The sequence below is a fragment of the Hippopotamus amphibius genome, chromosome 17, assembly GCF_030028045.1.
Source record: "Hippopotamus amphibius kiboko isolate mHipAmp2 chromosome 17, mHipAmp2.hap2, whole genome shotgun sequence".
Classification (NCBI taxonomy): Eukaryota; Metazoa; Chordata; class Mammalia; order Artiodactyla; family Hippopotamidae; genus Hippopotamus; species Hippopotamus amphibius.
In genome coordinates, this window is record NC_080202.1 from 17,499,748 (window position 1) to 17,520,597 (window position 20,850).

Here is a 20,850-nt window from a genome sequence, read left to right on the forward strand (position 1 = left end):
TCCTGGTTCTGCCCCTGGAGGCAGGCCCAGCCCCTCTGCCCAGTTTTCTGAATTCTTGTGGTTGACCCTCCCACAGTGGCCACCTAAAGAAGCAAAGAACAGGCCCTGTCTGCTTGTGGCCTGGCTGGGGACCTTTCCTGGGCTGTAACCCCCAGTGGAGGAGGCCAGGGCCCTGGTGTATCTATCTTTTCTCTTGTGAGCTGTGTCCTGACGCTGCACCAAGTTTGCAGAATTTCCTTTCTTGTCCAGCTTTGATTCCATTGATGGGATTAGGTGCCCCCCACAGCCACATCCTTTGATGTGGTCAGGGGGCAGCAGGGAGACTTCAAGCTCAGGGAGCAAATCTTAATCTTCTGCGGGCTTCTCTGGGATCAGCGCTGGGGTAAACCCATTACATCCCTGCCCTTTCATCCCCCCAGGACACCGGCTCCTCCAGGCTCCTCAAGTCTCAGAGATCCAAAGGGTCTGTCAGATTTAGAGAGCGCAATAAAAGGGAAAGAGAAAGCAGAGCGCGAACCCCAGACCCCCGCCAGCACCGGCAGCATTACCAGCAATGTCAGGGCATCTTCCTCTTTCTTCGCTTCTAATCCTGGGCTCCCACAAAATGGGGATTACAGAGGCTTGGGGCCAGAGGCCCGCCCCGCCCCAGCACTGGGCACCTCTGCGGTGCCTGGCCGCCATCTGCCCTCCATCTCTCCCAGAGCCGCTCTCCCGGGAGCACCTGCTCCTGCACATCTGTCTGTCCTGCCCTGGGATCTCCATGTGGGGGCGTGGGGCGAGTTGGAGAACTGAGCAGATAAACCACTCAGCCCCCACGGCGGCGAAGTTTTAAGGCATGATTTGGATTGCTGAGGCCAGGAGAGAGAAGACAGGAACACAGCCCATATCGATGCGGGGCCACAAGCAGGTATGTCTCATTATTTAAATTAAACCTGACTCCCAGGCTGCACCTGAAAAGAGGCAGGGGAACTCAGTCATTGTTTGGACTTACCCACCACTCCCTCTGCCACGGTCCCCGGAGTCCTGGCCATCTTGAGGACGGGGACTGGTCGCAGATGACGCCTGCGGCTGCTCCCCGACGTGCTGGCGTCTGCAGAGAGAGTGGGGCAGCTGGTCCCCACCAGAGGGGATTCCAGCGAACTCCGACCCCTCTCCAACCTCGGGGAAGCTCTTCCTCGGCCTTGCAGCTTTCCTGAACCATCCTTCCTCCCTACGGTCCCCCTAAAGGAACGCGGGTTTTCAGAGAGCACAGCCAGGAAGAGAGGTGGGTAAGCAGGCACCTGGAAGGGGGAGTGGAAAACACAAAATCAGCATTTCCGACAGCGTGCCTGGCGCCTCACGGGTCTTCCCGTTGGTTTGCCGACGAGACGGGCCTGGCCGGCCCCAGGTTCCCGGGGAGGGAAGGGGGGGAGGTTGAGGCCGGCCGCAGGCGCGCTCCGCCGGGCCGGGGACGCGGGCCGGGAGCGGAGCGGCCGGCAGGGGGCTCTCGGCGCCGGCCTTCGCGGGAGGAAGCGCGGGCAGCGGCTCCGACCGGTCAGGGGAGGAAAAGGGAAAATTACTGGAGCTCGGGGGCGGGAAGGGCTGCGTGACTGGGAGGAAGGCACTTGAGACTGTCGAGTCGGGCAGCCAGCGGCCGGGCTCGCTCCCCGGGGCGGCTCGGACGGCCGGCGCAAGGGGCGCCGGCGCCGCCCCCCTCGCGCCGCGCGGCCTTCGTCCTCGCGCGGGCGCCGCAGGCTGGAGCGGGCTCCGCGGCCCCGGGCGGGGGCGGCGGCGCCGGGGGGCGGGCGGAGGGCGGGCCGGGGCGGGGCGCGTCCGCCCGGCTCCGGGAGGCGGTGCGGGCGGGCGGGCGCTGGCCGTGTCCGCCCGCCGGGAGCTGTGGGGCGCGCAGCCTTCCCGATGTGTCAGCAGCACGTGGAGCCAGCTCGGGCCGCGCCGCGAGCCGGAGGAACTCCCCTGACTTTCGAGGGGGGTCTCGCCGCCCCGATCCTCTCCCCTCGGCGCCCACCTCGCGCTCCTCGGGGAGGGGGCGGCGGCGGCCCCCAGGTCCCCGGCGGGTTGAGCGAGGCCCCGGCGCGCGCGGGGCGCCCGGAACGTCGGGGCGCCGGGCCCGGCTGCCGGCTGCTCCCCCCGGACCCCCGGCGGCGGCGGCGGCTCGGGCTCGGCGGTGCGGGAGGGCGCGGCCTGCAGTGCAAGCGGCCCGGCCGGCCTGGCGCCCGGCGGATCTGAGCGCAGGTAACCCAGGCGGCGCGGAGCTGGGCCTCGCGAGCGCGGCGCGGGACCTCGGCGAAGTTTCCCGGCGTGTAACTCTTGTGCTCGGCCGGGGGTGGAGGATGGGGGAAGGCTGGCTGTCCGCGCCTCCCCCACCCCGGCGCTGTCCCTCGGCCTGCGCTCCGGCGGCGGCCCGGACGCCGCCGCGCACTTGGCGTCGTGTAACCCTTCGAGGGCTGGTCTCGGAGCCCGCGGGTCGAGGTCGGGCGAGTAGGATGCCGCCTTTGGGGGGACGCCGCCGGGGGCAAACCCAGAGCCTCGGCCGAGCAGAGCGCGTGGAAAGCGGGCGGCCGGATCCAGCGCCAGGAAAGCCCGTCGGGTGCGCAGCCCGAACCCGAGACGCGCGGGTGCTGAGAGCTGGGTCTTTGCGGGCGAGATGAGGGTGTCGGTTCAACTGGCCTACAAAGTCCCAGTCCTCGGCCCCCAAGACCGACGGCTCCTTCTCGCCTCTCGCCGTTGTCTCCCGGGCGGGCGCGAGCTCAGCGCCCAGACGGGGCAGGGATCCCGGCCGCGCAGCAACCTCGCGGGTCCACACGGGAGCTGGGGGTGGCGAGGCACGCTCGCCGCTGGCTCTGTCGGCTTCCAGAGATCTCTGGGTTTGGCGGGAGTAGTGGGAACGCACTCGGAAATTCGAATTGGTCACTGCTTGCGGTTCGTGCCCTCCGGGTGGAGCCGGATCTCCGCCGCGGCCGACCCGGAGGGAAGGGAGAGAGGGCGCCCCTCTTCCTAGCCGCCGAGCCTATTTGCCTACCAGGCCCTGCCCTGCTGCGCTTTCCGGAGCCGCTGCCTTGAGCTTGGGGGTGGTGAGGACTGGCCGAGGTCTGGAGTTGCCCCCTGGGAATGTGGGCCGGGATGTGGAGGCTTTGTCCCTCTCCCTGCGCCCCTCCATCACTTCTTTAAAGATGCACCTTTGTGCGTGTGTTCCTAATGGCTAGCCTTTTGTTCCCCGACATACGCAATATAATGCGGACCCACCCTGAGCCCTCTTCAGGTTTTGTGCTGAGATTCTCTTCTTAAATCGTTTATCCAGTAACTTTGCTTTTACCTTCCTCCCGCAAAAGAAAAACTCCACTAACCCCTGTAAACCTCGGGTCTGCATGGTGTTGGAACTCTTTATTTTTGTTTGTTTGTATTGTGTTTTGGCTGCCTTGGCAGTGGGGACCTTGGAAAAACATTTGGGAACACGCAGTGAGGTGACCTCAACCGTGCGAAGGGCCAGTTGACAAAATAGGGCACTTTGGGCCCCCTTCTTCCTGGCTTCGGAAAACAGGAGAGGTTTCTAGAAGCAGGGAGAGGGAGAAACGAGCCTAGCCAGGTTGGCCCACCTCTCTCGAAGTTGTGGAAGGTTCTTCTAAAAGCTTCTCCGACTTCTGTGGGTCCGTGTAGAGGAGCCCTCACAGGGTATCTGCCACATCTGTGTCCCTGTTCTAGTGGCCATGAGGGGGCCTGAATGGAGGGGAGCCCCACAGGCTGTGGGGTCACCGAGGCAGGGTTGGGCCGGTGAGCCCAGGAGGGCGCATAGCCCCGAACTGCAATTGGCCGGCATTTTTTCGGTGTGAGCTTTGTCCTGCTGGCTCTAACCAGTGGACCGTGCAGACGCCAGGATTGTGGGAGAAAAGTTTATTTGGCTGTTCATCTAAATGTATAGGCAAAATCGTCTCGGAGTGGACTGCTGCGAGCTTCAGCTGCAGGCCTTGCTCTAATGAAGGAAAATGCTCTGTTCGGAGTACTGAGTCAGGTTGGGGAAAACAAGAGGACTCCCTTTGAACCCATGCCTCTCCTGGCCCTGGGGATCGGTACCTTAAATTTAATCAAGTGGAAAACTCTAGAGTATTGCATGGTCATAAAACACCCACAGGACTGGTGTGGAGCAGTGAGTTGTAGAAGAGCTTTGCAACCACCCTGGAGGGGACAGGCGTGGCGACGAGGGGCAGAAATCACTGGGAATAAGAAATAAGGAGGCAGGCCTCCCCTGGCCTGGCCCAGGTGGCCAGCAGTTTTCCCTCAGGCTATGCCTGCTTCTCTGGGGCTGCCCAGGGTTTTAGGGATTCTTAGGAAATGCGTGGAGGCTTGATTTCTTTGGTGGGGGTGGGGGGGGGGGGGGGAGCGCATGATTAGGTTTTTCCTTCTTGGGATTTTTCCTTTGCAAGATGAGATTGAGTCAGCTACGCCAGGGCTAGCCTGGCCTCCAGCAGCCGATTTGTACTGTGATTTAGGCTGTTGTATTTAGAAATTGTGTTTTAGTTGAGAGATGCTTGATTTCACCACCCTTTTGAATTCTTAGTTTCCTGAAGCAGATGCCTCCTGCCCCCCACCCCCACCCCAATCCATGCCTCTAAGCTGGGTACCTAGAAACTTCGTGGGGGAAGTGGCTTGAACAGCAGACTTGTTTGCCCTGGAGCTGTCTTCAGGAAGCAGCTAAAAGCTGGTGGGAGGGTAGGATTTTAGCCAGACCCCCAGGGAGACCCAGGGAAGACTGGGAGAAATCCAGCTGGACTGTTGGTCCTGCCTACTGGGAGGAAACGTGCATTCCCTTAACTCTTAAGTAAATTGCAACCTGGTGAATAATTAACCTCACCCATTTAGTGTTTTTTTTTTTTTTTTTTTTTTTTTTTAAGAAAAATAACATCCCAACCTGTGAAAGAAATCAATTTTTGTCTGGCACGATTAGGTTGACAAAGGGGTGTCAGGAGAAGCTGACCCTCTCCCCTCCACCCCCCAAGTCCTAGCAGGTCTGGAAATTCTGATACTTAGAAATCCCTCCAGGGTTTCTCTGGTGGCAGTTGAGGGGACGGCCTCTGAGCTGCCTCTCCAGGTCTCCTTCAGTTCCTCTGCCCAAAGCCTAGCTGTCTGAATCCTCAGCAACGGTAAGGATTCTGTGCCCCCACTTTCTGTAGTGACAGCTTGGCCTTCACTCCTGCACGGAGTTGATTGTGCTGTCAGGCCAGTTTGCGGCTCTGCACGGGATGGTAAATATTTGGCCTGTCTCAGTCCTTTTACACAAAAGAAGAGCGCTCCCCATCTGGGACAAGTCCTTGGAAGAGTTGTCTCAGGAGCAGTGGGTCCATCTGGGGTCTGTGAAGGATTTTTCTCGAAGCAGCCCAGTGTGAGGGCCAGGAAGGCGGATTTGGGGTCCAGATGTGTTCAAGTTGGAGTCCTGTCACTTGCCAGCTCGGTGGCCTTTGACAAGTAACTTCTCTGTGCCCATTTCTGCCCATGTGGGTGAGGCTTCTGAGACCTCCCTTGTAACGCTGTGGTGAGGCTTATATGAGAAATGCAGGCATGGCACCTGGCACACACCAGCACACCTTTGGTCATCCTCCTCTCCTCGGTCCTCTTATTTTGAATAAGCGCGTGGCCTTGGGCAGGTTATTTAACTCACTGGGAACGTCCGCTTTGTCATCCTAAAGCGGGATGCTGCCTGGGAACCCCTTCCCCTGTCCGAGTTTGTTGTCCACCAGCCACGTTCCAGGGACTGGGCCAGGCTGGGGTTACAGCTGTGGGTGATACGGGCATGGCCCCTCACTGCCCACCCTGATTTGTATCCCAGCTCTGAGCACAGATGGAGGGGTACTGGAGTCCTCTCGTTATAGCTGAGGCCGCGACTCCAAGGGGAAGGGCTCCCCCAGGATCTCACAGCTGCCGTAGATGCCCAAGGAGTGGGAAGCCCAGCCTTCTGGGTGCAGTAGGGCCTCCCAGGTAGGGAGCTGTGGAACAGGAGGTGGGTGGGTCTGGATGTAGCCCCCTTCCTTAAAGGAACCCTGCGTGTGCAGAAGTGGCCGCCTCGCCCATCTGCTGTGCGGTGCATCCAGCCCGAAAGGTCCCAAGACTCCACGTTGGGTGGACGGTCCCCAGGAAAGGCGGATTGCCACAGCGGCTCCTGGCCCGCTCACTCCTTGACCCAGTGGGCAAGCCAGGAGCCCGCTAGTGGGACCAGTCAAGCCGGGTCCAGAATCGAAGGGCTGGGGGAGGGAAAGGAAATACTTTCATATTCCACAGAGTGCTGTAGGGTAGTCATCGTGGGAAATAAAAATCAGGATTTCGTTGGACTTCCTTATACTCTTTTCTCATGACTTGGGGGTGTTTTTATTTTGCATGTTGAACGGGAGGTGGAGAGGGACCATATTCTCTCCAGCCCTGGGCAGTGGGCAGGGTGTCGAGGGACTTGGAGCAGGTGACTTCTCACCCACTGTGCGGCTCCCTCCCTGCTCCCTCTGGCACACTCTGGGGAATTTTGAAATTGCCCAGTAGCCAGAGCCCTTGTGTCTGCCGCCCAGGAGGACTGGGGAAGGAGGTGCTGTGTGGAATGAAACACCGCCTGATTTTAATCTCAGCTCTGCCGCTCTGGGCTTGAGAGCCCCCTTCTCTGTCACATTGGGGGGGGCGGGAGGGGGGAGGCTGGACCGAATGCGGTGCACACCCCTTGTGGCCTTAGCATCCTCCTAAGATTCCGCGCCCAGAGGCACAGAGGAGGGCACGAGGCCGGGACCCGGGGCCGGGGTTGAGGGGGGTGGGAGGGGTGGGGGAAGGACTCAGAGACGTGCAGCTGGGAAATCTGGATCCGTCTGTGAGGCCTTTGTGGTTCGTTCTCATGAAACACACTTCCTCTCACTGGATTTCTGCCCTGGGGTGTGTGGGGTTCGGGGGAAACGCTGGCTGCATCTTGGTGACTGAGGCTTAAATTCTGGTCTTTAAATTCTCTGTCTCCTTGCCCGCTGTAAGGTAGACCCCCTCCCCCACCCTTCTGGAAACAAGTCACTTGCAGTGCTGTTCATATGCTGATGGCACCTGGCTTTGCAGGAGGCTGAAGGCGGGCACTTGGGGAAAGGGCGTGAGCTTTGCAGGCTCTGCCGTGGACCAGCTGGGCGACCTTGGATCCTTGATATGCCTTCCTGAGACTGATTCCCCATCTGTGGTGATACATGCCTACTCTATAGTACGATACAGGCATCACATGAGAAGGCCTGTGCGCGATGTCGGGTGGTGAGGGGAGGGTACGGGGGAGTACACGGCAGCTCTTCTTACTGACACCATTGCTCACCCCAGGGCCTGTGGGGCCAGCGAAGAAACTCCAGTGAGGTCAAGAAAGCACACCCTGAGCCTGGCAAGCCTCCTTTCTGCCCTAACATCGGGGGAGAAAACACTGGAAGAAAAGCAGTGTGGGGTGGGGTGGGGTGGGGGCAGGCGTTCCTGGGAGGTAAAAACCCCTGGTGGGGGTTTTCTTCAGGGAGGTATGCCTGGTGCAGCCTCAGAGAGGTGGGCGTGGGGTGAAGTCACTCTTCCAGGAGTGGGTTCATTTGATCACTTATTAGTGGGAGAGTTGGGATAGCGTTCTCTTGAATCCTTTCCTATGGAGCTTGCTGCTGTGAGCTTAAGAACATGGGGGGAAAAGCTTAAAAAAAAAAAAAAGTGTCTTTGCTCTTGGAACCAAGAGGGCGATTAAACAGATACTTGGAACCAGGACTTGTATAAGCAAAATGCTGGTCTCCAACTTGCCTGGCCAGACCACTGTATATCTGGGAAAAGTCAACCATACCACTTGCTCCCAGCCCGTGACTGTGGAGGGTTCTCCTGCCCTGGGCTGTCTCTCTCTCCCTCTTCCCCTGCTCTGCCTCTACTCCCGTGTCTGGTGACAGCAGGCGTTCACTGTCGCCCAGGTCTGGGTGCACGCGAACCTTGGCCAAATCGCTGAATGTTAAAACATCTGGCAAAATATCACATTTCGACAGTGGGCCTTTTCTGTAGAGTTGGGGATAGAGGGGGCAGTGTTGGGATGCTGGAAAACCCATTTAAGCCTTGACAGTGGAAGGGGGCAGGGTCCAGGATCCTGACTTTGAATGTAAAGGATGGAGCAGGGGGGCCACTCTTTACAATAGAAGTAAGCCCCAAGAACCGGCTCCCCGTTTCCAGAGCCCTAGTGGGGGAGGGGGCTGTGGCCAACCTACCTTGGCATCCTCCCTTTCGTCCTTTTGGTGGATTTTGTTGTAATTAGACAAGTCGTGACAAATATCCCATTGCCCTTTGGGCCGGGGAGCTGTGAGGCGTCCTGCCTGGAAACCCAGCCCCGTTCCCTCGGGAGCCAAAATTAGGCAAGAGGAACAGTTCACGGGCCCTTGATTCAATAAAGACCCTTTTATGATGTTGGCTTTTCCCAGAAAAATAATACCACTTTGCCCCATTTATTGCATTTAGATGTGTAATCACATTAGGGCTCAGTAGCCCAGGGGACCCAAGTTGCGTAGTTGAGGTTTTCACCAAAGGCTATTAACCCGGTCTTCAGAGGGAAACAGTGTCCTCAGGAAAGAGAAGAAAAAAAAAAGACAACGACAAGGCATGTTTTTGAGGATTTTTCTCTCTTGGCATCTCAAGGACACTTTCTCCCATCAGGGTGAGAAGCGACCCAGGGGAGAAGAAAAAAAAAAAAAAAACCCAGAAAGTGAAACTAACTCTCCTGGCCAGCGTCCCTGCCGGCCGCAGCCCTGCGTGGCCCCTCCCTTGTCACTGACCACATCTGTCAGTCAGATGGGCGGCACGTGCCCAGCAGAGGGCTGGGGCAAGTGCCGGAGAGGACGCCCGCGGCCTCCGCACCGGGAGTCGTGGTGTCCCAGCACGTCGCCCCCCGGGTGGCAGGGCTGCGGGCGCTGGTGTGTGCAGGTGGCCGGTCCTCTTGCCTTCCCCCAGGCCCCTCCCTGTGAGGGCAGCTGGCCTGACTAAATATAGTCCTGGAGGTCAGGGCGGCTCTCGGTTTGTCGCAGGGGTTTGGTTGGCCCCTGGACGCGCCATCCTCCAGGTATTTGCATACGGATGGCGCTCTCACCGGCGGGCCCCTCCCCAGGCCGCCATCCCCTCTTACCTTCTTACCCGAGACCTTGTGGCAGGCAGGCTAAAGAAAGTCTCCCAATCACTCACGGAGTAAAAATCCCTCCTAGAAATCTGCCCAGTGCCGGGGTGTTGGTAGAAATCACCAGTGGTGTCCAGGACCTCTTTCCCAATCTGCGGTTTAGAGATCTCAGGCCATGAGGAAATTTCTGGGAGTCCATTCGTAGGCGTGCTCTATTAAGAAATAGGGTAGGGCCTTTCGTTAAAACCGTGTTGCATTAAAAAGAGGGAAATCCATTTAATTCCAGGACATCTAATGGGAGTTATTGCTCAAATATCTTTTCAGATATAATGCATTAATGCAGAAGAACTGGTTCGTCTATAGACATTGCATGTTAAAAGTCTTTCAGTGTCACTACTATTCAAGGCTTGAGGTCTGTAGGTTTTTTTTTTTTGTTTTTTTTTTTCAATCTTACACTTCAGAATTTTATACTTTTTGGGAAGAGCGCTATTGTTACTGTTTTTTAAATATTTATTTGGTTGCTCTGGGTCTTAGTTGCGGCAGGCAGGCTCCTTAGTTGTGGCATGCAAACTCCTAGTTGCGGCACGCATGCGGGATCTAGTTCCCCGACCAGGGATCAGGCCCCCCTGCATTGGCAGCACAGTGTCTTAACCACTGCGCCACCAGGGAAGTCCCCAAAGTGCTATTATTATATATTTATACTATATAAAAATTTCCCCCCAAAAGGAGTATAATTAGCCCGTCTGAAACCAGATTATCCAATTAATACATTTTTGTAATTAGCTGCTATGAATTTTGATGAGATTATTTTAGATTTCCAGTGAAACTTTGGCCACAGGGAGGTACACCAGGGGAAAAAATCACGGGTTTTCAGTTTTGGTTACCACCTACTCACCTGCTCTGCTCAAAATACCTAATGTGCCTGCCCATCAGGCAGCAACAGGGACCAGAGAACAGCTTTATTTTCCTTGTCCCTAGTAAATGGAGTTGGAAAAATTACTCATTTATCTCGGCTTCTCTCTGTTTCTGCCAGTGAAGCTGGCAAATGAAGGTTGGGTTTAAATACTACTTTTCTACATTTTTCAGCAGTAATGTTAGTAGCTGTTCTTTGGAGAAAAAATTCTGGTGATCTGCGTTCATTCATTTCGTATTTTCTGTGTGCCTTGTGCATGCTTTCTGTGCCAGGTGGCCTGGGGATGGGGGCGGGGGGGCGGCAGCAGCCTGCAGGGGTGGGGACCTCCAACCGAGACCAAGAAATGAAGTCAGGATCCTTTATCCAAAATCCTGAACTCCAGAAAACTCTGAAAACCAAAAGATGTGTTTATAATGAGTGTCGTGGGAAATCCTGACCTGAACTGACCTGCGACTATTAGAGTCTAGATGTCTCTTGGGGAGTGTGAATCTTCATGGCTTTCACTGCAGAGACATTACTGGGTGTGATTATGGAGGCTGCCCTGCTGGAGTGTTGCATAGTATGTGGCCTGTGCACCACGTTACCTTTCTAAGGCCTGAAAAATTCTGAACCACGCCAGGCCTGAAGGTTTGGGGTGTAAGTGGTTGCAGCCTAATGAAGGCGGCAGACCCTGAGGCCTGCAGAGAGCCCTTCCCTCCCTAGGCCTTGACCCCCCTGAAGGCTCGCCAGGTTTTGCTCCCTGTCTGTCCTCTGTGCCCAGCTGGGTGCCTGGTGCCTCCTTGGTGCTGAGTGAAGGCCAAAGAGTGAGTATTTTAGCCAGGGAGCCTATGTTGCAGTCCTTCTGCTCTGCTGTTGCAGCATGGAAGCAGTCAGGGAGAGTATATAAATGAATGAGGACCCATGTTCTGATAAAACTTTATAAAGGTGGTGGGCGGGTCCGGCCTGTGGGCCCCCAGCTGGCTGACTCCTGTGAGGAGGATACACACATCCTTCGCCATCTGTGAGCCCTGCTGTCTGCAGGCCTGGTCTGCTTGTGTCCCAGCCCCAGGGGAGTCTCCAGTGATGAGGTGAAGGCAGCGCCCACCCCTGGCACCGGCTCCTCCGATGTTCTGGAAACATGACGCAGAGGGAGGCGCTGCCTTCCCTGGGCCGGCCTCGTTCGTGGGAGTGGGTGTGTGCGGGGCGAGTGTGTTCGGGCTGCAGTCCAGCCTTGCTGAGGGGCACTCGGGCCTCCACCCACGGATGAGTGTGTGGGGAGCTGAGCCGACCTCGGGGCGCGCTGGCCGTCCGCATCGGGCCCGGCAGGGCTGGAGTTCGTGGCGCGTGGGGGGAGCCGAAGGGGGCGAGAGTGAGCGTTTAGGAGGGGTTCTTAGCCAGAGAATTTCTGGCAGAGGGAGATGGGTGAACGTAAACCCAGGGGCTTTGTTGGATGAGCTTCAGGTCTCCTGGCTGTGTTCATCCCAGCCCTGGAGCAGCCGGCAGGGGTGGGTGGGGCCAGCAAGGAGGCTTTCCCTTGTCGTGGAGGCGCAAATCCAGCCCAGCCCTCTGGCTCCCACCCCCACGGTGGGCTGGCCTGGGGCAGGGGGTGTGTGGCTGGAAGGGGGGCGGCACCTCACAGGGCCCTCGTCCCTATGCCTGGCCTTTCCAGGTCCCCAGGCCAGACCCCGCTGCAGGCCCCTGGCTGTGCCCAGCTGCTCTCCTGCAGGAGGGGTGCCCCTGGCCATTCTGCTGCCCTCTGCTCAGCCACCTCCTTCCCTCGTCTAGGTGGGACTGGTGCATAGGTTTCTTTCTCAAGCAAACTCCAGGCAAGGGCTGATGCCTCTGGTTGGCCTTTCTTTTCCTTCCATCATGGTTTTGTGAGTTGCTATTTTAGGGACCCCGAGTTCGGAGTGGAGCCTCCTGGCTCTGCAGCTCTCTTGGAAGCCTCCCCGATAGCTTTTCAGCCCCCAGCAGGAGCGGGCAGCCCCTGGTCATCAATGGCATTCAGAGTGAGGGCTTAGAGAAGACCCGAGGAACCGCACTGGGGGCTGGTGTGTTCGGTGATGGTTAACGCCGCTGTCAGAGCCAAGCCCAGGTGGGTCCCAGTCACACACCTAGCATGGCCCGGTGGGGGGATCCTCTGGCCACTGCCTGGGGCAGCCTTCCTGACCTCATCTCGTGATTGAGCACCTGGGCCAGGCACTACCGGTACCATGGGGGTAAGACGGCCCAGAGCAGTCCTTCTCAGGCTTGGATGTCCCACTGCACCAAACAAGAAGCCTGTTAGCAGTGCAGGCTCCAGGTCCCCTCGGTTGACCTCAGGGGTCCCAGAGTCAGCATTGTTAATAAGTGCACGTGAGGTCAGAGGTTCCAGGACTGTGGGCCAGTGGGTAAAGCAGCATGACGTGTATGGAGTCAGGGAGCAGGGAGAAAGAAGGGGCGCTAACCCAGGGAGGGGCTGGAGTCAGCAAAGGTCACCCAGAGGAAGTGAGCTGAGCCTTGAAGAACAAAGCAGGGCATGGTAGAATGCAGGTGCCAGGCAAAGCTCTGAGCCTTTATAGGAATGGACTCATTTATTTATCTTTCCGTATATCCCCTCTTTGGATTTCCTTCCCATTTAGGTCACCACAGAGCATTGAATAGAGTTCCCTGTGCTGTATAGTAGGTTCCCATCAGCTATCTGTTTTATACACAGTAGTGTATATGTCATTCCCAGTCTCCCAGTTCATCCCCCTCCTTTCCACCTTGGTATCCAGACATTTGTTCTCTATATCTGTCTCTAGTTCTGCTTTGCAAATAAGTTCGTCTGTGCCATTTTCCTAGATTCCACATATAAGCGATATTTACGATATTTGTTTTTGTCTTTCTGACTTACTTCACTCTGTGTGACAGTCTCTAGGTCCATCCACATCTCTGCAGATGGCACGATTTCGTTCCCTTTTATGGCTGAGTAATATTCCATTGTACATACGGACCACATCTTCTTTATCCAGGAGTGGACTCATTTAATCCTCCCAGCAGCCCCAGGAAATAGGTAGTTACCGTGCTCTTGGAGCCCAGAGGGGTTAAGGAGCGTGCCCAAGGTTCCTGGTTATTAAGTGATGAGCTGGGTCTTGCCCTCCTCTGTCTGCTCCACTGCACTGGGGCCGGGGCACCCCCAGCAGTGGGACCAGCTCACACAGAGGCTGTGCAGGCCCAGGGCTTCTTAGGATGCGGTCCTGTCGCTCTGTGGCTCAGATGCCTGGATCCTAGTGTGCGGGGACAGCTTGGATTTTGCTGGTGACGTATATGGCCATGATCTCGGTTAGGGCAGAAAGTTGCAGCGAGGTGACAGCTGCTGTAACACAGCTTTGAACAGCTTTGAGGGGGCTGAGTCTGTAGCTGGGCAGCCAGGGTTCCGGGCACACATGCTGTCCTGTCTGGACAAGGCAGGACCCTGGGGTGTGGGGAGAGGGTGCAGCGTTAGTGTTCAGGGAGCAGCGAGGCCTGTGCCCCGACACCCTGTCCCAGTTACCTCTGAGAAGGAAGAATTCTCCATGACCTGAGTCCTTGGAGACTCCCAGGGAGCCTGGCCCAGCTCTTGGGTCTGAGGGCAAGAGGGAAGCTGCTTAGAGAGGAGACTTTTTCGTTGGGAGCTGGCCAAGTGCTTTCCTTCCTTCAGTCCTCACATCACCCTGCAAAGGCGGCTGCTTATTCCTGTTACCTATGGGCAAGCCAAGGCACAGAGAAGCAAAGTAACTTAGACACCATCACACAGCAAGTAAACAGATAGTGGTGCCAGGTCTATCGTAACATGGGATGCGCTTTTCACCATAGCGAGGGTCCCCCGTGTTCTGAGACACACGGCAAGACTAGTGACCAGGCCCCCAAGGAGTGGGTGCAGTGCCAGGCTGGGTGGGGCAGGCTCCCAGCAGGCAGCTGGGCAGATGCCAGCTGAGCCAGGGCGCTGGGTGGAATGGCCTGCCTTCAGGGGACAGGTTACCAGCTGATGGGTGGCATTCCGAGGCGTCAGAGGCCCGGGGTCTGTGAGAGCGGACTGCTGGGGCCTTCCTGGTCAGGGGCCCTGGTGCTGGGAGCTGAGCCCCCGCCGCTCTGGAGGCTCCCCTGGGCCTGGGGGCACAAGGGAGCCCTCATAAAGGAGGACCCTAAACCAAGCTCTGATTCCTGAGCCCCTTCATCCTCCAATAAGAAAAAAAATCAGCCACGGGCCCCTCCCTTTTTTCTCCTTGGCCACTTTCGGGCCATCCCCTTACCCTACCCCCAGTCTCTTCCAGCAGAGCGGTCCGCTAGCTGATTTGACCCTGACCGCCATCAGGACAGAACGGAAGCCGGCACTGGGCTTTGCCCATCACAGGCTGGTTGCGGGCAGGGGGTGGGCGAGTCTCTCCTGTTCCTGCGTCATGACAGGCCGGTGACCGTCACTCGGCCTCTCAGGATCTCGGTACCTGCAAGATGGGTCCACGCCCCACGTGTGAAGACAAGGGCCACGCGGCCCTTCCCCTGGGTCTTCCTGCTTTGCCTCATTCCTGGGGCTGCCCTCACCACCTGGGATTCCGCCAGGATTCTAGCCCACGGCTCCCTGCGGGCGGAAGGCAGTGGGTTCCGAGTTGGCTCTGGTGGAGCCAAAGCCTGGTCCCTCCTGGGCGTGCCGGGGGTGGGGGGGGCGGGGCGGCGCAGTGAAGCCGGCCACTGTCCAGGCTGAGCAGCGGAGAGGCCGGCGCCACGGTGCAGACCCCGCAGCCCCCCCACCCGCCGCGGAGCCTCCTGTGGGCGGCGGGCCCCCATCTCCACCTCGGCCGTCCGGTGGACTCCTTCCTCACCTGGAGCGCTCGAGGACAGCAAGAAAAATGAGGGACTTTCAGGGGCAGCTGTGTTTTCTGACTCAGTCATAATGCCCCTAAAAATCCTTATTGTTCTTGCAGTGTGCATCAGGCAGCGGCCCCAGCCCACCCCTCGCCTACCTGGCTTCAGCTGGCTTGTCCTCCCCCATCATCCTGAAATGAGCGTGAAGGGGGAGTTGTGGATTATTAACACCTTTTGTTGGGCAGTGCATTGGTTTGCAAGTACTTGTATAATTTCTTTTTTTGGTGCAGGACTGGGGAGACATTGCTACGTGGGTTGGAGCCCGGGAGCATGCAGGGGCTCCCTGGTGTGTGTGCGGTGAGGGGTCCGTAGAGCCCAGCTGCACACGTACAGCCCGGGGAAGGGCAGCTTCAGGGCCAGCTGTGTCCCGGGTGACAGTGCTGGGCTGGCCGGGTATGCCCGGCCTGTCCTGAGAAGCTGGCACTGCGTAGGGGTGCCGTGTTTTAGGCCCGGTGAACTGGCCATTTTGCAGATCCACCTGCAGCGTACCGAGGTCTTCCCCCCAGCTGTGACCCTAGAGCCGGGTGGTCTCTACCCCCGTCTCACCTCCTGGGTCTCCACCGTGCTCAGCAAGGGCCCCACCCACAGATATTTTTTGTCTGAGCCAGGGTTTTTTTGGGTGGAGTTGGGGGTCCTGGGGGATTGTCAAGCAGAAATACCAATTGGTGACATGCCCTCCTTTACACAAGAATACCGTTCTTCAGGGATGTCACCAGGTCCCATAGCCACAGAATCATCGTCTCTGGCTGAGGCTGGGCGGGTGGCTGGCTCGTGGATGGACAGACAGCAAGCAGGACTGTGCCTGCTCCCGTGGTCTGCTCCGGGTCTCATCAGCCTCCCAGGTGAGCAGAGGACGTTCATCCCTAAGGTATTTCTAAGGTTCCCCTGCAGGAAGCGACTCGCAAGCTCTTGTCATCCAAGAAGATGGCCGTTTGTGGGACCTGGACCGCCGCGATCCTCCTTCCTGGCCAGCCCAGCCCCCCGCTCCTCAGGCTCCTGGGGTCCCAGCTGTGCTTCCAGCCTAGCTCCAGAGACAGTTTTCAAGGAGCCTCAGTATTCTTCTGCCCAGGGGAAGGGACGGCGCTAAGGTAAAGGTTAACATGGGGTGGCACGGGGTGGGGCGTGATGTTTACCACTTCCTGGTAAGAGGCGGGCGGGGCCCTCTTGAAATGAGATTCTCATATCCCTCAGTGGATACTGGGCGATAGAACACATCCCGTCCTCCCTCACAGCTAAGCATTTACTAACTTCTAATCAGCGGTCCCTCCCTGAGGCCCCTCCCATCCCCACAAACCTCCTTGTTCCTGAGTGTGTTCCTCATTCTTTAACGCCGAAACATCTGCAAAATAAAAATCCTTTTTTTTTTAAAAAAACCCAATGCATAAGAAATAAAACTGATTACTGGTTTTCCCTCAATTATACAAGAACAACCTTCCACCGTAGAGCATTTCAAAAATACAGAGGATGAAAAAGGCCTATCGCTGCCCATACCTAGAGGTCATGTCTGTAATGAAATAGATCCTTCCAGCATTTTTTTCCTCTTTGCACATACACCCTCACCCAGTTAGTAGGATTGGGGCTCCCAAAAAGGGTGAGGCTCGTAACCCATTTGAGCAATGGCCCTGGGCCCTCGGGAGCCAGAAAGTCTCCTATTTTCCTTTTGGAGTTGGGCCGTGGGCCGAAGCTCGCCCCCAGCGAGGAGGTTCGTTGGAGGGTGTTGGGGCAGCACTGGGTCTTTCTCTCTAAACCGAGGCAAAGTTGCTGGGGAGGATTCTAGAAATGTGGGCTCTGTCCTGATTGAGCTCTAAGTGGGCTGCTGCTCTGCTTCCTGACTCTGGTCACGCAGAAGCGTCACTTAACGTTAAAAAAATTTTCAGAGCCACCCCACCACCCCAAGAGCAATTGGATCTGAATTGCTGAGGGTTGGGAGGGCCCCAGGCCTTGGGATCTTTGTTTTTCTTATGTTCCTCAGGTGATTCTGTTAAATGGCTAGAGGACTCCCCAGCTCCACACCCACAGATGAGCGAGACGGAAGAGATTTCCTCCAGCTCTGCCTCCAGAGCCTGATGGAGGAGATGGGACCATTTGCAGTTGGCAGACTTTCACTTCCATTATGGTCTCTGCTACTCAGTCACCTCTGGATCCCCGTTTTACAGATGGAGGACCGAGGCTGAGGAGATCAGGAGGCTTCCCGGAGGACACGCGGCTGGGATGCAGCAGAGCTGGAGTGCAGACCTGCAGCTTCTGACTCCCAAGGCTAAGTGCTCACTCTGTAATTGCTTTTTATAATTATACTATTTAGTTCTAACAAGATGTGGTCATCAGTGTCCTGAGCTGGGTGGATGGGTCTCATGGAGGAGGTATCTGTCCCACAGGGAGGCTGGGTGATCATCCCTTAGCCTCCCTGATGCCGAGCATGTACGTGGTCAGCCGGCCGTACTGCCGAGTATCCCAGCTCTGGGAAGGGCAGGGGTTAGCCCCATTGGCAGAACACACAGCTGGTGGGTGGCAGAGCCCCACTGGTCCCTGCTCCTTACCTGCACAGAGGCGTCCTGGAAGCAGCATAGCCTGCATGGGGCTTGCTCTTCGGGGCCCTGCTCTGAGCTGGGGGCCCTGCTCTGAGCCGGCGGCCCTCGGGGTCAGGATCCCTGCTGGCGGTGCCTCCTTGTCCCTCCCTCGTTCCTGCAGAGCTGGACTCCCGGAGCCTGGGCTGAGGGCCACCTGGGCAGGCTGCCAGGCAGGCACACTGTCAGCTCCAGGAAGTGTCACTGTTCCTAGGCCGGTCTGCACGGCTGGAGGGCCTGGACATGACAGCAGAGACAGGAGCCGGGAGCAAGAACGCCCCTCTCCCAGGGCCCAGCAGTTCTGGGCCTGGCGCATGGGCTTCCTTTGGCAGGGAGAGCCCAAGCCTTGGCCACGCCTTCCCTTGCTGGGCCTAGGCTCTCTCCTCAGTCTGGCTCTTGCCCTGCTCCCCACCAGCTCTTCGCTGTAGAGTACATGCTCTTGGCCACGATGGCCATTTAACCTGCTTCCCAGAAGACAGGACGGTTGGGCAGCCGGCAGCTTGGTGGGAAATGGGGTGGGGCCCTTGGCTTGGCTTCTCTTGCCCGTATTCTTTGGGGATCTCGGCAGGGAGGTGGCCCTAAGCTACCTTGCTTCCCTGGGTCAGAAGTGACCTCAGCTCAGTCGAAAGCCTACAGCAGTCAGGATGAGGGCAGAGCTTTGAGCTCCTGGAGTTTGGTGGGTGTTTGCCCAGGAGCCGGATCAGGGGTAGCCACTTAGCCAGGGCCTTGGGTAAAGCCCCCTCCCCTCCGAGCCTGTTGCCTCATTTGTTTAATGGACGTACTAGTGCCCTGTAGGAGTATGTCTACTTTCTAGGCATATTCTGAACAGATAGGAAGTTGTGGCTCTCTCTCCCTCCCCTTCCAGGAGGACACTTCGCCAGCAAACTCGGGGAGGTGTGTGCGTGGAGAACATGCTCGTTTTATGCTAGTTGCACTACTCAGGAAGCAAGTGTAAGTCTCCAGGCTTTGCATAGTGTCTTCTGTCTGTGATGTCTACAAAGATGACCTTTGCTTCAGTCTCCTCTCTTCTGGCCCCCCTGCCCTGGCCCTACCCTGTTAGGATGGTGGTTCTGGACTGAGAAGCTGTCCTCCTTGCCCTGTGTGCCTCTCTGGTCTGGCCACCGGAGGCCCAGAGCCCAGGGAGGCATCCTTTCCCTCCTTGGAGTTCATCTTACAAGTCTGGATACCATCAGCTCTAAGACGTTCCCTCTGGGCCAGAGCTCCTCCCTCCCCCACCAGCCTCCTTGGGATGCAGATGGATGGCCCAGTACAGGCAGGAAAAGCTTTCTGTTTGCCTTGGCTGGTGGGGAAAAGATTAGTGCTCGCTTTTGCTGTTTTGACTCTTGTATGTAACTAACACACAGAGTCTGCAACGTTGCAGAAAAGCAGCCTTGGGTCTTGAATGAGTTTGGGGCCCGTTCCTGATGGCTTGGGCGCTGTGGAAGTGTCTGGAGGTAGGAATGGGTGATAATACCCTCCCCTGGGTACGTGGAGAGATGTGATGACCATCTTTCGGTTCTCTAGACCCAAGGTCCACAGCCCTTTCTTCTTTTTTTTCCTTCAGGGGATCACTTCTCCCTCTCTTCTGGGGTTCACATGGGGCCAACCCCATCCCTGGATTTAGAGGCAGGCATGTGTCCCAAGCTGGACACTGAGACTCCCCATTGAGATTTTTGCAGCAGCTGTGGGAAGAGAGGCATTTACTTTTCGTGGGACTTGCCAGGTTGATGGAAGTTCTGGTGGATACTCCTGTTCTCTACTTGAGGATGAAGCCAACAAAGAGGAAAGAGCCAAGAGGTGGAGAAAGTCTGCTGTCCAGATGTCAGTAAGCCCCTGGATGCAGCCATACCTGAAGCTAACAACACCTCTGGACTAATCTGATTATATGAGCCAATGAGTGCCTTTCTTTTTTTCTAAAACTATCCTGAGTTGGGTTTCTGTCATAGAACGGATCCTAATAAAGCTATGTTTTTCTTTAGTCTCATTTAAAAAAAAAAATCTACTTTGAGGTATACTTTACATGAAATAAAATCCACCTATTTTAAGTGTCCAGTTCATAAGTTTTCAAATGTGTACATCCTTGTAACTACACCACAGTCGAGCTGTAGAACATTTCAAGTTCCCTCATTCCCCTTTATGGTCCATTCTCCTGACCCCAAGCAACCACTGCCCTGGCTTTGTTCTAGAGATTCATTCAGTGTTCTCTCTGCTCAGGCGAGATCCCTGGAGGCCAAGGAAAGTGTTTCCGCAATGCTCATGTTGTGGATCAATGTGGATCATTTCCCTTGGGACTCAGAGTCACCCTTGGGTCCAACTGTGCTGACCTCTGGGCCCTGCAGTTTTGTGGTCCAGTACATCCTTTGCTTCATTTGAGCCAGCTTGGCATGGAAAGAGTCCTGGCTAATACAGCCTAGCCGGGACCGCACCCTGCAGTGAAGCTCCCCTCAAGGACCCCCAGGCAGAATCAACCGTCCGTCAAGCTCTCCTCCTGGGGACCAGACACTGGGAAGTGTTTTACATGCATTATCTAGCGGAGGTCCTGTTCTCCCCATTTTCCTGGGATGTGGGTATTGCATACATCTTGTCTGCCTCTACAGCTCCTCGGTCCACCAGACCCCTGGCTGTGCGCTCTGCCTCAGCCATGGCTGTCCCCCAAGTGAAGCTGACCCCTCCCAGACCACGCCCCAGGGTGAGGGGGCTGGCTCCTGAATGGCCACCACCGGGGCTGGAGAATGCAAGCCATGGCAGAGGGAGTTCGTTTCGGGGATGGATTTGAGTGGCAGGAAAGAGCTCTCTGCAGGAGGCCCTTTTGTGTCGCCAGTAACCCAGCACACCTTCAAAATCTTTTGATCACACAATACCTTGCCTGACCTGTTGGTTCTTTCCGTAGGTCAAAGAAGTAGAAATGAAGAATACGTAATTAACAGGTGACCACATCTCTTCCCTAGCTTCCCCTTCAGTGATCTCACAAACTGTGTGTGAGAGCATCATCTGAAGAAAAATCACAAGACGTCAAACCTGCACGCAGTGGGAGATGGTGATCTCTCTGAGGCCCTGTCTCCGTGATTAACTGAGATGACGTCCCTTTTTCCCTTTAGAAGCTTTCGTGGCTGAACAGAATCTTTGGGGGTGGTTATGGGGGGACACCGAGTCCACCATCTCCCCAGATTGCTGGCATCCTGATGAAAAGCAACTTTCCTTTTTACCAATAACTGCTTCTTGGGTGTTGAGTTTTGAGCAGCGAGCAGCCGGACCTGAGTTCGGTAACAGGAGATGAGATGGGAGGATAACTTCCTTCATCCTCTGTCCCTTGGGCCATTTGAGGCACGTTTTCCACATGTGGTTTGTTGTACAGCAGTGTGGTTATACATCACCTTACGCTGCTTCCCATTCTTCCCGACCTCCTTTCTCTTTTCCCCAAC

At 56.7% G+C, this 20,850-nt stretch overlaps 1 long non-coding RNA gene across 3 annotated transcripts; it reads left to right on the plus strand.

The window, feature by feature from the left end:
• The first annotated feature begins 818 nt into the window (after positions 1–818).
• LOC130840713 (uncharacterized) lies at positions 819–19,730 on the plus strand. 3 transcript variants are annotated; one of them, XR_009050044.1, is made up of 5 exons: positions 819–907; positions 15,744–15,952; positions 17,021–17,136; positions 18,294–18,379; positions 18,993–19,730. It is a non-coding gene; the product is annotated as an uncharacterized LOC130840713 (long non-coding RNA). The 3 variants fall into 3 exon arrangements; XR_009050043.1 differs by lacking the exon at positions 819–907 and having other exon boundaries at positions 14,720–15,952; positions 18,294–18,882; XR_009050042.1 differs by lacking the exon at positions 819–907 and having other exon boundaries at positions 14,720–15,952.
• Positions 19,731–20,850: the final 1,120 nt, after the last annotated feature.